The sequence below is a fragment of the Melospiza georgiana genome, chromosome 1 (genome assembly GCF_028018845.1).
Source record: "Melospiza georgiana isolate bMelGeo1 chromosome 1, bMelGeo1.pri, whole genome shotgun sequence".
Lineage (NCBI taxonomy): Eukaryota > Metazoa > Chordata > Aves > Passeriformes > Passerellidae > Melospiza > Melospiza georgiana.
In genome coordinates, this window is record NC_080430.1 from 65,267,603 (window position 1) to 65,284,297 (window position 16,695).

Consider the following 16,695-nt stretch of genomic DNA (forward strand, 5'->3'; position numbering starts at 1 on the left):
CATTTACAGAGAATTCTACTAAGGGTAAAGGCTGGTGGGGTTCACCGAAGATCCTTCAGTGTTTTTAAAGAAACTGTATTTTGTCAGACAAGTAGCAAACCAAAAGCACAACTCCTGGCCTGTGCTAGAGCTGACAGATGTGCCTGATTTTGAGTAACAAGCCTTCATTCTGTATGTCCAACAATATTGCAGCAGAGCTGAACGAGAGAGATTACTTGTGGCTCCAGCCTCACACAATCAGCTTAGCACCATAAAGAATGCGACAAGATGAGGTCTGCAAATTGCACAGTTCAGTCTGGGCACTGTATTTTTTTGAAGTGGATACATAATCCTCATTGTTTGTGATTGATCCTGTCTCAGCCAACAACTGAGAAGGTGCTTCAACCCCAAGTCCCTGAAGTTCAGAGGTTTACAGCCTTCTGATCAGAAAGATACACTGAATGAATTTTTTTCTAGTGCAAGATTATTTCAAACTAATTTTATGCTCAGAAATGCCTTTTTTTTTTTCTTTTTTCTTTTTTTTTTTTTTTTTTTTTTGTGCCTAGGTCACTTAAAACCATTTTTAAAAAACAAAGCATGGGTAGTTCAAACCAATGAAGACAAAAGTATAAGATTTAAGAAATTACCATAAACTTATATTATACTAATCTTATGACCTATGCAGTGAAGTTCATGGAACATACTGCTGCTTTCAAGTGACAGAATTACAGACCAATTTACATTGGAAGGAACCTCTGGAAATCATCTGGTTTGAGCCTCACATCCTGAAAAGTCCAGAAGACAATACTGCAGTACCGTGTACCAAGAACTTAGAAGAGCTCAGTGTGAAATCGTACAGAATGGGAGGGTGCTGATCACACACCAAACCACGCACTCACAAAGCACCCAGACACAGGTAACCAAAGTCTGTTCAGCATTGATAATGGAGATACAATGGTACCAATGACACCATTGATAATGGAGTGACGTGGCGAACAGGACATGCCTCATCCTCATTTTTATGCTGGCAAACACGTGCTGCTGCTGGATGTGCGTTTCTGTTGTCTTCAGACAACAGCAAACAATCTATTCTTCCCACCCACTTCTGTGAGTCATCAGGCTTCACTCACTGTCTCCTGAAGTGGGTGTCCTTGGAAGGTCACTGAGATGTGGCTGTTATCTCCACGACCTCATCTGGGCGCCATCCTCACCGTCCTTCTCCCCTGGTCACTTTGGGGCACCTACACCCCTTCAATCCCATTCTCACCAAGGTGCCCACTACCATTCGCAGCAAAAGCAGAGACAGGTCTGAAGGTCCATCTGAGCATAATGAACCCTCCTGATGCTGGAGGGTTCACAAAGCCCCTGGGCACTGACTCTCAGTGAGGAATGCAGTTTTATTTCAACCACCCATGAACTGCACTATCAAATAAAGATAAAATTTATATGTATACATTTTAACAGGAACACTCACATTTCCAGATATTTTTCTTTATAATATATTTCGTCTTTGATTATTCTGATTTTCAAAAGCAGGTCTAACACACAGTGCATTTTCCAGCAAGTATTACAAAGGAGGGAGAGTGTTGTTTTACACACTATGCTTCCACATTTATTAATCCATTACTATATATTCAGTAAAATGCATAGATAAAAGCTGAAACTGCAATTTTCACACTGAAAATGAGCACTAGTATCTCTTCATAAAAGAAACCACATCAGATAGAATATTGTTGCTAGTGATGCTGTTCAAATGGAATAAAACACTGCATTTCTGAAAATGAAAAGAAAGAACAAAAAGAAGTGGAAAAAAAAAGAAAAAAAAGAAAGTGGAAATCCAAGGCCAGGTTGGATGGGGCTTTGAACGACCTGGTCTAGTGGACAATGTTCCTGACCTTGGCAGGAGGGTTGGAACTAGATGATCTCTGAAGTTTCCTCCAAACCAAAATGTTCTATGATTCCATGAAAAGTAGCTCAATGTATTTCTTTAAACATTACATAAATACATTAATTCTTTAATCTACATATATACAATATAGAATACATAGTACATATACGATATGTATGTGCACAATGATGTTTAGCTGGATAATTTTATCTGATATTTGAATAAAGTAATTCAGTCGTAGCTGTTCTCTACTTGAAAGGAAGTGACACACACATACAAACACAGACATTCCCCGCCTTTAAGCCCACTTAAATACAAGATGTCTCTATTGAAGAGTTGATTCAAGACTGAAGAAAAGAAAGATTTAACAGAATTATCAGGGAGTTACTTAAATAAAAGAGAAGCTTTGTTTAAACAATTTAAAGCTGGGGCACAATGGCATTATCACAATGCCGAGTATTAATTATTATGTTTGCTCTTTCCAGCCTGTCACAATGATGAACAATAATGATAGCACAATGTGAGATATTCACCATTTAGCTAACTCACACAGTCTAGGCAGGGGATCAAATAAGTTTCTATACTGTCTATTCCTTAACAATGGACCTTTTTGGTTCCAGTGTAACTGAAAGAAACCCAAAAATTGGTGTGACCTGTGCATATCTTCCTTGTCATATCCCAGTGCCTAAAAGCCAGCTGCAGGAACACAACAACTTAACTTCAGTCTTTCCAGTGCAGCTGGCACTCTGGAGAGGCACAGCAGAGAACTAGGACTCAGTTCCCTTTCTCTCAGACTCGCAGCAGACAAAAATCAGAGAAAAAAAAAAACAAACCAAGTTTCATGGACATCTGGAGCTGTATGCAAGATGCGAGCTTTGTCAAGTGTCCTCCCTGGAACCAGTGGGTTGAGCTGAACAGACCCCCAATATTTACCCACTTCCTATCAACATAATTCCCTGTGGTTTCCCCATTATCACTTTGCTCATCAGTGAATGTATGATGCTTGCTGTTTGCTGCCTAGCACACTGCATTTCTTTTTGCAAATGGATGAATAACCATTCATATCTCTGACTAGAGTCTTTCTTTTGCTTGAGATATGCAACTGGATTTGTGTGAGGCAGCTGCTCAGTATTTGTGTACGGTCTGAGTGGTCCAGTATGTCATGGTGGACAGGTGACGTCAGTTCTGGAGCTGGCAGCACAGGAACTGGGCCACTGCTTAGTGCTATGAATGCTGATGAAATTGCCTTCCCAAGATTTGTTTCTTCTCTCAGAACAATAATGTCTTCCAATATATGGGTTCAGTTTGCTTTTTTTTTTTTTTTTTTCAGGCTTTGCCCATTGTCTGAGCGCTCTGCACGCCTTCAGTGTATTCTCTAGAAAATTTGATACAAGCATTGCAGTGTGTCTGGTAGTGCAAAATTAGGTATTTTAACAGGCATACTGCCAGCGCAGAAATTTCTTCTCGTACACATGCCAGTGCAGAAATTCCACTTGTAATTAATATTTCTTCCTGGAAGACCCCTATCATCCATCTTCCCCACCATAAAAAAGCACAAGCCAAAACAAACAAAAACCCCCGCAAAACACATCAAACCACTCCAATCCATTGAGACTCAAAACCGATGCCAAATACTATTATCTCCTTCCTTGGAATTTTCTGACATACCCTACTTGTTGCACTGTCATCTGTTTAGGCACTATATTTTGTGCAGCAAAATCTGTGTTACTGTGTCTTGTTCACGAAAGCTATTGCTAATATTTTAACAGCAAATAATGAACCCAATCCATCAGCTATGTGCATTGCTATAACACACACATTGCTATAACACACACAAATCTATGTGCATTGCATTTGAATTTTAAATTTTATGAATATACAAACATAAAAGCAAGTGTTCATTGAAGTCGACCTGTATCAACTCTCCGAACATTCCCAGACAAAAGCAACTCTTCAAACATGATCAAAGGAGCTCTGGACCAGCAGTAATGGAGTGATATGAGCTTTACTTTTCAATACAGACAGCCACATGCTGATCATTGCATATATTTTATTTCCCAGTATTTACTATTTCTCATAGCTTTATTTCATGCCTCTTTTTACTCTTTATCTGTGCTTCAGTTGACATAGCTAACGCATGAGCAGCAAAATAAAACACAAAGGGTAACTCTTTGAAACAAAAAAAAACTCTTTAAAAAGAGATCTTAACTCTTTCAAAAAACAAGATCTTTAACTCTTTAAAAAAAATCTGTTTCAATGAGGCTGGCTCTTCTGCACACAGACAGACAAGACTGTAAGCAAAATAAAAGAGGGAAAAAGCTAAACATTAAGATATAACACTGTTAATGAAAGAATTGCAGAGTAAAACAGTAAAAAGGAGGAGGCATCAAGTATGCAGCAGGATTGTTTATTACAAGTTCCTATTTTACAGTGAGTGGATAGATAATTCTGGTTTGGACACCTGCATAGAATTATGTCCACAGTTGCACTTTACTGATCATACTTTGTGAAATTGTTTCTCTTCCTTGAGCAAAAGGCAGACAAAAGGTTACAGGGATGAATGGGTGTGTAAAGTAATCTGCATCACTGGATGCAGAAAATTTCCACACCTGTATCTATGATGTCAATTTATACCCTTGGTCTGTCTGGCAAATATAAATATACATGTCCATATATGCATAATTTAAAATACTCTAGCTGTCTTGAGAAGGTACCACGTATAAATGTGTGTGCATGCGAGTGTGTGTGTGTGTGCTAGAACTGGAGAAAAGCTGTTTCTCTCTCAAGATACCTACAGAATTTCAAATGCCCACACATGCACTATATGAGCTATCTGTAAAATGACAAACAGTGAGTGAAGCATCCTGTTAATGTTATTAAACTGAAAATTAATTATAAGACTGGTACAACTGACATTTCTCCTCATGAATAATTTTGCTTTACTGAAACAGAAAATAGGCAGGCCACTTAATTTTTAAAAGGGCATAAAGTTCAGAAGGCTGTTCAATCTATTCATAGCCATACCTGAATACCAAAACTGCACTCTAAATGAGCCACCCCAGAAAGTTTCTTTCTGTGCGGTTTTTTTTTCCCATTCCTCCCTCCCCTCAGTCCCAAAGTCAATGAGAATTCATATTTTAATAAATCTGTGTCAATATGCATTAGTGAAGCCTTACATTTACACTGATGAACACACAGAGAACTGTCCTTAGAGTCTAAAAACCATACTTCAACATGAAGCAGATGTGTTGGCCATGTTACAATAAATTCATAAAAAGAATCTTAAATGCTGCCATTAGCACAGGACACTACTTTGGAACAAGCTGTCTTGGGAGGTATACCAGGGGAAGGAAGGGAGATACCACTGCACCCACTGCTTCTCCATTCCAGGCTAACAAAATGCTTTTAACTTGCCTGTCAGGTGGCATAGTTGAGCAGAGCAGTCGTGTGAGAAAGTTTCATTAATCCTTAAGAAACAAATAACACAAAATTTACTGGAAACTCAGTTCACTTGGGATTTTTGTGGGATTTATCAATATGCAGTATTATTACTTCACCTTCACATCATCCGCACACACATCATTTGTTTTCAGTTCTGACTTGCTCTTTTCTAGTCTTGTAAGAGCTGTTTCTCTATTTCCCCATCCAAAAAAACCCCAAAAAAACAAAAAAAAGCATCCTTCTATCCTTCTTCAGATCCCTACCAGAGCACATGTACAATCTCTGTATGCTTAAGTTCCACTGATAGTAGATGTATGGTTAAGTGTGATCCTATTGTCTTAAGAGGATACTTTATATTCTAGGATATGATTTTGCTAAATACAACAAGTAAACCAGAAGTGTGGTGCTTCAGAAAGCATTTTGGTGAGCTTCCAGGGACTTACCTGCCAGCTGCCAAGCTGGCTTAGAGCTCTAGGCTCAATCTATTCACCCATCCATCACCAAAGGGTCTGAATGACTGATAACAAAAACAGATGATTCATTGTTGGTATGCTTTCTGTTCTCTCTTTGCCCTATGGAAGACATGGCATTTTAAGATTAAAGTTGATATTTCAGGCTAAGACAAACTTGCAATATAAAGAGGGCGGTTTTTATATTACTGGATAGATACTTGTTTCTAATTTTTACAACACAGAGAGGGCCAGAAATTAATTTTTTCATTGTTAACTGATCTTTAAATGAGCAGGTACCCATGCCCATCATCCTGAGTGTAAATACTGTCCCAAGATGCTTTCCCTTTTTGGTCTTTTTAGATAGATCTGACTAGTAAGATAATATTAAATTTCCATTTCCTTAACATGTGTTATTCAAGGTGTTGACCTTGAATTTAATAGCACAAACATCGGGGACTTATCTCAGAGGCCCATTAGAAGGAAAAGACAACTTTAGGTCTGCTGTGGTGATGGCAGAGAAGAAAGGAGAAATACATTAGAATCTTGAAAAGCACAGAGAGCACTTCTCCCTAACAACTTTGCTCAAGTGATACAAATAAAATGAGGCATGAATACACAAAAAAAGCTCTTCTCTTTAACATTTAAGTACTTGCTAGCTGCATTATAAGTGTATGAGATTACTGTAGAAAAAGCTTCGGCTATTCAGGTAAGCTGCATACCTAATTCACACTGTGAATACAGAATCACAGATTGGAACAGTTTTGGTTGGAATGTACCTTTAAAGGTCATCTAGTCCAACCCCCCTGTAATGAGCAGAGACATAGAGAAGCCACAGAGACAAATTATCTGAGTCTGAGATCTTTGCAACACGAATTTAGCAACATGGGAGGGAAACACAGCTGAGATACCTTTACCTTTTTGGCTGTGGTGGGAGTCAAACTAAGGTATTTTGCACAGTGACAATGTTCACAATCTTTATAGGACTATGAGCAGTTTGGACAGTTTCTCACAGGAACAGTGAGACGGTCACAAAAAAAAAAAAAATTCAGGAGCTGAATAAATCTCCTTCAAGGGAAAGCTTAAAAGAGCTCAATCTGTTTAGTTTGTCAGAGAATGAGAGGCAACTTGATTACAGGAATAAGCATCAGCTACAAAAGTGCTCTTTGATTCAGTGGACACAGTAAAATATCTGTAATATACTGAAAGCAAACCCAAGTACTAGAGCATTACAAAACATCAGCATTGCACTGAATACATATTTTACAATACAGTTTTAGTGATAAAATAACTAATCATTTTCTTCTACAGGAAGCTTCACTGAGTTTGCAGTATAGTCGGCAGTTATTGTTTTTGGTTTATTCTCATTGTATAATTTGTTGCCCTGCAATTCACTCATTGTACCATTTGAACCTAGCACCAAACACAGCACTGTTTATTTTTTTAACTTTCATTTAGCTGTCACTTTAACAGCATAGAAGTGTAATTCAGTGAACTGAAAGATACAGGAAGATAAAAGCCCTCATTACACACACGTTACACAACACTCCACCTGGTAATTCAAACACTACTCAAAATTTCTGCTTAAGATATTTATAAAATTCTAGCTGAATAAACTAAATATTTTCAATATTGGTAGAAACGCTGGTAAGCCTTTTAAAGCTTTTTTTGAGAATTACTTGTAGGAATTGTTTAAAGAGTGGAAAGCCAGTATCAGCTTGAGTTTTGAGCATGTTGGTTTTTAACAGAGAATACGTCCGTGGAAGTATTCTGTGGAAATACTCCAGGTCTTCCCATCATGTATTGAGAGGCAAATGGCATCTGCAAGTTCTTGGTAAACACCTGCAGTGTAGCTCCTCAGTGGTCAAGCCATACCTCCACATAAAGCTATTCCACAGCAGCAGCTTCAAGGTCAGATGCTTTTTCAAGCAGAGTCTGATCAGGTGAGTCACCAAGGGGGGAATATTTTTCTGTTCACAGGAGAACATCTCCTGCCTGAGTACAGACTGGCTATCCCTCTGAAATGGGAGTTTTCTTTCTTTGCCATGCGCTGCCTGCCAAGATCAGTTCCCCTGCCTGGAACAACACCTGCCCTGAAACTATTATGGAAAGGTTTGGGTTTCCTTACCAACACCTTCTGCCGTGGACATGGCCAACACAGCCTTGAAGGCTTACAAAGGGGGGGCCTAAAAGAAGCCTTCAGCCCTGAGCTGGGCCATCTGCTGGGAGGAACTGATGCACACAGTCTAACACCAGATTTTCCTGTCCCAGTCTGAGTCACGTCTCAACCTGACTCCTCATCCCAGTCCCAGGTAACTCTCCCACCATGCCTGTTGACTCCAGGGCCAAGACTGCATCATGGGCTGCACATCAGCCCCCTCCTTCTTCCTCACAACAGCCCCACACACCATCAGGTTTCCTTACAGTTATTCTCAAAACCAGATTGTCACACTGCTCTCTTTTCTACAAGGCCGCCTCTCTGCAAATAACTTGAGCAATTCCGAGTTGAAGTAGAAAAGCTAAGAGATGAGACAGTCTGTCCCTATTCCTTTCTCCAATTTCTGAACCACCACTAGTGGTAGTAATCTTTATAGATGTTACTTTCAAAATGCAATATATACAAAACAGTTGTGAACCTGAGTCTTTCAGAGAAACACAGCTTTGTAACACTTTGGCTAAATTTCTTGGAAATAGCAAGAGAGATCAGACAGAACATAAATGGATTTCAGGTCTCTGCTCAATGCTTTAGAGATGGTGGAATATCCCATCTTTTCGTGCTATCTGGACTAAACTTAAAGTGCTGCTGAGTTATTTCAACTTCTACTGAAGTGCCCACTCATTGGACAAAATAAAATGGGAAAAGGAAAGGTGTTGAATTACTGCATTTATTGTGCCTAAAATGCTGTGCTGCATCATCTCTGCAGGAAAAAAACATTCTGAATGAAACACACAGGATTTGGTTTTAAAAAGTGTAGAGCTGTAGTAGGTTAAAAGCTGCACATCTTGTACTTCTTGATTTGTCTTTGCAAATGAATTTTAAACCTAAGGTACATTTTGAAGAGGCCTGAGCTCTTTGCAGCTTATCATAGCATTTTCGCACTCACAGATGTTTTGTTTTTACTAGAAAGTCACAATTATCTTCTGTTACAGTGTGATACATAAGGTACAAATCTGGTCATACCATATTACTGTCAGAACAGTAGTTTATATTGGACAGGCACTGCTTCAGCACACAATGTGTGCAAAGGCCACAGGAGAATTTCCTGAGCTTTGCTCTCCAAGGATCCCTAGTACTCCTTAGCAACCTTGCTGGGAGGACTGAAATCACAGCCTCCAGGCAGCAGGTGATAAGTGTCCCTGCACACTTGAAAGGGCTGCTGGCTACAGCAAGCACATGTACATCTCTCCAGAAAAAATATTTAACAGCAAACTAGGATATAGATAAAAATATTAAGACTGAAGACAGCAAGAGGAATAGTGGCAAGCAGACTCCTGCAGTGGCCTTATACCAAGGCACAGAGTGCACAGCCTTAGATGATGCTTTTCAAGAACATTTGACAACAGGCTTCCTATAAACCTAGTCTAGACTGAGGAGCACCAGAAAGATGTGAAATGACAGTCTGAGGGACTGTGATCTAATGGCTAGAACTGTTGACCACTAGAAGCCCTTATGCATGTCAGGCTATTTTATGGGGTGTATTATCTGTACTGAACTACTGCATTCTTTCCTGGTACTGCCTCAACTACTACATTTTTTCCACTGATAAACATTGTCTAGTAGAGTTTGCAATTGTTCCACAAGGAACAATTTTGGGACTGAATTGTCACAAGGCAGCAAAACCATAAATATTTTCCTTATCCCTTTCACTTTAAGGCAAGATATTGAGTTCTGATGCTTCTCATTCTCTGCCATGCAGTTATGGGGGTAGAAGTGTCCAGGTCCTTATTATGCACAGCTGACCTTTTATTTCCTGCAAGTGCATTCAATTTCAGGTAGTCCACAGTGTGGTCTTGAAATGCTATTTTTCATCATGCTAAACTAAATCTGAGGTCTACATTTTTACACATTTTATGAACTCAAGAGTTTGCTTTCCAGTGCTGCATGAAAAACAGAGGTCATTCAGAAGGTTATAACTCAGCAAAACAACTGTTGTGACACTGTTGAAAGAAGAGAAGGACAACCACTTATAAACACTGGGCAAACCACTGCAATCAACATATCTAAGAAATTTCACTTTTTTTTTTTTTTGTGACTAATGTTTTTAAAAAAACCCCTTAGAATTCCAGTCCACATATTATTACAATAATACTGACTTAAATGTTATATTGAGGAAAGTTTAAACTTGATCAACACTCATTTAAAACTTCATTTTATTTATACATCTCTTGCAAGACAAGTCTGTCTCCATTTTCTTTTCTACTTGTATTCATGATTGCTGATGAACTGTATCTTCTCTTTCCACTGTTTTCACATCATTTACCTAATGGTACAGGTAGCTCCACTTTTCACTCAGCATTTCATTTATACACTTCTCAAACTTCTTCCAGTCAATTCTTAGCCTTTGAGGTTTGATACCCTGATATTACATTATGTATAGTGTTTTCAATCTCAAATAATCTGATATTTACATTACATTTTACCTAAAATGTCAGTTCTTGTCCACCTACTCAATAACTATGTCCTCAGTCACCGTGTCCCCATCTCATGTACTATTTCCCTTTTTCCCCTTGTTCACAGCCGGGAAGATTCCCATCTTGAACGTGCTGCTGGCTGCATACATGTCACAGCACAATTCTGCTTCGGCCCAGGATCTCTTTTATTTCCTAAATCACTCAGCAATGAACAACGACTGCTCCCTAGGACCTCATCGTGCGGGATCAGCCTTTTCTCATCATCAGGAAGTTTCTTTGAATTTTAAACTTCTGCAGAGACCCGTGTCTATTCACACAGCCACTACCATTCGGATGTTATCGATTACACTCACCACAAGCAGTGCTCAGGCTAATGACCTGCTAATGACCTTCCCATTCACTCTGACATTGGTATCGCAGGAGGTGAAGACGCTTGTTCGTGCCTAACCTTGGCCGCCCGAGATAAGCAAACGTTTGCCACCTCTACCATCTCAGCCTTCTGACTCGGAGAGCTACAGACTCATTTTATCTAAAACCTTTCCGTACACTTACTCCTAAAAACAAGCAGTAATTGTCTTGTTTACTTCACAACGCCAATCCTTTACATGTTTGTTGGTTTTTGTTTTTGTTTTTAACTCAGTAGCGCATTTTAAGCCTATTACCCTATTCATCATTACTTTATAAACCTGAAGAAACGAAACTCCGTAACCCCCAAATTTCCAGGGGAGGGGGAGGTCATATTTTTTACAACACCACCACCACCAAAAGCAGCGAAATTATCAGTATTACTACGAAGGGGTAACCGTAAGGACGAGGAGCAGCGCTGTCCCCGGCGGAGAGGGGCGAGCCGAGCCGAGCCGAGCCGAGCCGAGCCGAGCCGAGCCGAGCACACCGGTTGCCACCCGGGGCGCGGAGCCCGCCCGTGCCGGCGCCTCCCCGGCGGGCAGGGAGTACCGGGGCAGGCAGGGGGAACCGGGGCAGGCAGGGAGTACCGGGGGTAAGCAGGGGGAACGCGGGGGCAGCCGGGGGTACCCAGGGCAGGCAGGGGGTACCCGGGGACAGGCGGGGGGTACCGGGGGCAGGCAGGGGGTACCCGGGGACAGGCGGGGGGTACCCGGGGCAGGCAGAGGGAACGCGGGGACAGGCAGGGGATACCCGGGGACAGGCAGGGGATACCCGGGGCAGGCAGGGGGTACCCGGGGACAGGCAGGGGGTACCCGGGGACAGCTGCCCCGTCCCGGTGCCCGCGGGAAGGCGCACCCGGGGCGCACCTGCGGCAGCCCCTCCCGCTGTCCCTCGGCTGCCACAGGCGCCAGCGCACGGAAGGACGGACGGACGGACGGACGGACGTGGCCCCCTTTCCCCGCCGCTGGACCCGGGGGAGCCGCTGTCCCTCGCGCAGCCGCCCCCCGGCGGCAGCAGCGCCCGGCGGGCCGGGCCGGGCCGGGGCGGGCACCCTCGCTCCGTACCTGTCGGGTGTCCTCGGCAGCGGCAGCGCTTCCCCCCGCAGCCCCGGCCGGCTTTGTTACTACTCGGAAGAGCCGCGGCTCAGCGCCGTCGCTATAGAAACTGGCTGCGCCTCGGAGAGACACCGGCGAGTGGCGGGAGGGAGGCGGGAGCCGGGCGGAGGTGTGGGGTGAGGAGCGAGCCGTTCATTCAGGAATATCCTGGCCTTTTCCTCCTCCTCCTCCGCCTGCAGCCGGCCCCCGGCACCGCCCAGCCCGGCCGGAGGTTGGGAGGGCGCCTCGCCGTCCTCACCTCGGCCGCATCCTCGGACTGGGATGTGGTGTCTCGGCTCAGAGCATCCCCGTGCCGGCTCTCCGCCTCCTCTGGGAGACTTGTCCCCAAAACACACGCAGAGGTACACTCTCACCCCGAGAAGGGATCCCACGGCAGCAGGGACCCATGGAGCACCCATGACACGAAATAACCATGGGAGCTCACCTGCACTCTCGCTGCTGCCCTCCTGCCCTTGCAGTTTGGTCCCAGAACATCACCACAAAAACCCCACAAAGTCCGGACCAAATTTTTAACACCAGGTTTTCATTTCGTGAAAGTGGTTTAGCTCCACATCCTCAGGTGATGAACTCCTTTTGTGTGGGAACTTGCTTCTGGGACCCCTCCGGACAGCGGCTCATGATCCAAGGGTGCCACGGGGCTTTTCTGCAGAGCATTCAGTATTATGCAGCAGGCCCTAAGGGTTGAGGAGCTGAAGCACTTGTCCTGTGTGCTGCAAACAGGAGGGGAAGCATGGGTGATTGGAAGGAAGAGGAGGGAAAGGCTGAAAATGGATTAGGGTAAAGTAGCCCGGTATGTGGGGGACATCGTTGTGTCCTGACATGTTTGAGATTTAGGGTTATCCTGAGTCTGGGGAGTGGCATGTTTTCCTACAGCAACAGCCTATGGCACCTCAGGGACGCCCATCTTCACATCCTTCTCCCTGCTTGACATGACTGACAAAAGCTGAGGCAGTTCCTCCGTTCTTCTTCCTTTCCTCCTCCTGCACTGAAGGCTCGGCGGTATCGGCTTGTTGGATCTATCCTCTCCTAATTTCTCTGCCTGCAACATTCTTATTCTCTCAATAGTAGTAAAGTTGACAAAACATCCTTCAAAGTGCAAGACGGATCTCCCATTTTCTCTTTCCCTGGTTTATGCTGATTAAATTGGACTTTCTGAGTTTGCCACGCAGAAGAAGCCTAACATGCAAGGAGCAACTTGGAGGCTGCATTATCCATCTCAGCTACTGCCAAGCTACAGGGGATGACTATTAAGTATCCGCTCTGCAAGTCACTGTGAGCGACGAATTCGTGCCAAGAGCTGCTGGCACACTGCAGAAAATACTCTTTATGAGGAGTTTGCCAAAGACAAGAAAGACCCCCACAGGAGCTCTTCACAAAGCAGCCCAGCTTACGGCAGAGCTGCTGGCAGGCCATCACACAGCCAAATGACAATGGTGGCACAAATGGGGGAGAGAGAAGGTTGGCTATGAAAGACAGGGGCTCACCACACATTTATCTACCTAATTTGCATGCTAAATACCAATTCAAGAGTTAAAAAAGAAGGAAAAAAGTAATATAAATCCAGCCAGGGCAGAGCAGAGCTTTTGAGGTTTTGTGGTTTTTTTTTGGTTTTTTTTGTTTTTTTTTTTTTGTTTTTGTTTTTGTTTATTCTACCTTACAGTGAATTTGCTTGCTTTGAGGAGGAAAGAGTAACATTAGAGAAGTGAAAGATCTGCAGCATCCTGGATCTCATAGCATAGGAGAAATTCTGCCTATTTTATTTGATATAAAAGGATGTTCACATCCTTTTAATCAAATGGAATATCAATATTCGTAATAGATATAATCTTAAAAAAACCTAAAACCCCAAAATCCCTCTAAAAACTGGAAAGCATTTCATAATCTAAACTCTTTTGGAAGAGTGTGGAATGCTTTTTGACTTAAGATACATTTAGAAAAGAAAGCTGAGCAATGAAAACATTGCTGAAAGAAATGGTCATTATTTTGACAACGAGAAAGCAAGGCTGTTGCTATAATGCCTATTCATTTTTCTTACAAAATAAATTCATAGCACTTTCTCCCAGGTGGAAACACAGGAAGGGACAGAAAAATGATAGGAAAGGCATGCTTACTATCTCATCTTCACAAATACAAAGCACTTGGGTACTGATATCCTTTTATGTGATTCAGTTTTACACACAGGCTTTTAAACACTTCCCTCTCCAGGCTGAAGGTAAAGAATAGCATTTCCAGAAGGGGCAGTTGAGACAATTGGGTGATATTTTAAAGGATTTACAGGAAAACTTAATTGAACATTTTTCAGATATCCGTGCCATCTAGATTACTTTTCCTATCGAGGTTGCAGTGATATTTTACTCACAGAGATAAGCCATTTTTGTAGATGGATATCACCTGTATCTTTAGGACAAAACTTTAGCCAGGTCACTGTTCTAGTGCTTGCAAAGTGTTTTACTGTGTGGGGCTTTTTTTGGTGGTTTTTTTTTTTTTTTTTTTTTTAAACTCTGCTTGAATTTTTAACTGGCTTAATGTCATTTGGAACCTAACTTTTGCAATAGCATTTACAGAGTAGGGCACTAACTGCAGAGTAGGGCACTAACTGCAACCCTGCCAAGTTGTTGCTTGGCAGTCACAATAATTCTACACTTACAGAGAGGGGAATGAAACATACAAATATTAAACCCTTGCGTTGCAGTAATAAATCAGTACTAAATCAGCAATTGCAGTTTGTAACATTTTAACGCTAAGCTATCCTGCCTTTGCATTTTGACATTTTGTCCCCGTATCTCCCAGTTTGGCTTAAGGACAATATGTTTAAAATCTACATCTGGAATTCCTTCTGGCAGCAATTTTTAAGGAGCATCTACTTCTTTGGGGTAGGGTGACAAACCTCCCAAAACCAAACACTGAAAAGAATGTGTGCTGGTGTGACCGTGGCCATCTCCTGACTCAGCAGTAACATGTGTGTCTTTGTCAGTGCAGTGGGTTTTTCCAGTAACTCAGTGTACTGAAGGAATTCATCCTGGGACATTGGACAAGTGTTAACACTCACATGGAGCAGAACAGCCTTTGATAGTGTCTCCTGTCTTTCACCATTTGTCCTTATTCTGAACACCATTCATCCCACCAAACACATTCTATTGGCCTATTTGTTCCCTGGAAGCAGAGTATCCTTAACCAGCACCAAAACCTTGCATAAAGAATTCTTCAGCTGAAGGAATGGCACACATTCTTATCACATCATATGTAAATAAAAGATAGGAGTAAGCAGTGATAAAACTGAAGTAACATAATTTAATACTAACAGTAATTATCATTACTATTATTATTAGGATTGTGTTGCAACCTAGGCTGCACCAACACCAGGCACTGTTTTCCCACAGAACAAAAATGTGGGTAATTTCTGCCCTGAGGAGTTTACCTTAAAATTAAATGTTTTTCCTGAGGGTCTCAAATGCCATTAGTTACACATTTGGGTTGTGGCAAGTGCAAAGGGACCTAATTTAATTGCAGCCTTTTAGATATGTGTAATATAAATTTTAAATAATGTAATAATTGTAATAATTGTTCTGACAGGAGACAGCGCAAAACCATTTTTCTGTGTCTATAGGCTAGCAGTCCTTTTGGAAATTAGGGACTTTGGTACATGGAAAATGAGCTGAAGTGATAATTGAAGGAAGCAATAAAACATGAATATGCTAAAATAGGGGATGAACTTGCAGACTGTGTCTTTTGTAAAAGGAAAATATGCTTTCTCCAGAGCAATTTTTTTCTTCACCTTGGGAAGAAATGCATATTTTAAACCATTGCTTGAGATTTCTGGCTGTCCTGAGGAGACAAGGCTGCAGCAGTACAGAAGGGCTGCAGTGCCAAAAGGACACAGGCCTTTCCCAGCTCTGCTGGCTGCTTCTCAGAGGCAGCTCCAGATGGGCAGAGCCGCTGTGGCAGCAGCACTGGCTCAAAGTGGCTTTCAGGGATGAGGGACGCCAAAAGTTTTTTGCACTGAGGAGGGCTTGAGAGGGAGCACTGTAGTTAGCAGGTCTATGGTATCTGGGGCATGCTGAGATTCACAATCTTCCTATTTCTATATATATATATTTTAACCACACTACGCAGCTGCTGGTGTAAGGAAAATCAAGTACGTATACGTATATCCAGACTTGCAGCTGACCATTTAACAAAATAACTATCAGAGGTTTATAAGGGCCTCTACCCAAATTTGTGGTGGGAGTGAAAGTACTTTTGAGCATTCAAAATTGTCAGAAAGCAAATATGGCTACGATGGGGTTGACTTCCAACATGGCTAGGCTCATGGCCGTCCTTTACCCTGCACTGCTGTGCTGAGATACCACAGCCACTGAAAACAAAGCAGGGAAGGATCCTGCTGGGAAACAGACAATCCCTGGGCTGGGCCATTGCAGACATGCCCCAATGTGTTTGTGTTCACTGTGTGGGGCAGTGCAGATGCAGCCCAAATCTAAACTCCTAGTGGCCTCCTGTGACTACATGCCATCTCAAGGGAACACCTAAATTAAAAGGGCTAGTTAATATTTTTGATCCAGAAAGGGGTAGAATGATGTGGCAACATACAGAATTCACACTGTTATTAAATTTTGCTTACTGTTGAAAAGCCTCAGAGACAGTAAAGGGAAGCCCAACCTAAGGAGCTGAATAAACACCCAGGCAGACAAAGGGATTAATGCTGGGTTAGCATGACACTGGATGGCATATTTTGGGTCACTCATATAACTTAGTGGGGCCATAATCTAGAAGAACTGCTCAGAAAAAA

The 16,695-nt window shown here is 42.3% G+C and overlaps 1 protein-coding gene across 1 annotated transcript in view; it reads right to left on the reverse strand.

Annotated features, from left to right (window-relative positions):
* The window catches only part of RNF182 (ring finger protein 182), a 36,073-nt gene extending 24,167 nt beyond the window's left edge, over positions 1–11,906 (reverse strand). The window contains exon 1 of the mRNA XM_058033662.1: positions 11,859–11,906. The gene's annotated coding sequence lies outside the window, so the exon portion shown is untranslated. The remainder of the gene's footprint in view (positions 1–11,858) is intronic.
* Positions 11,907–16,695: the final 4,789 nt, after the last annotated feature.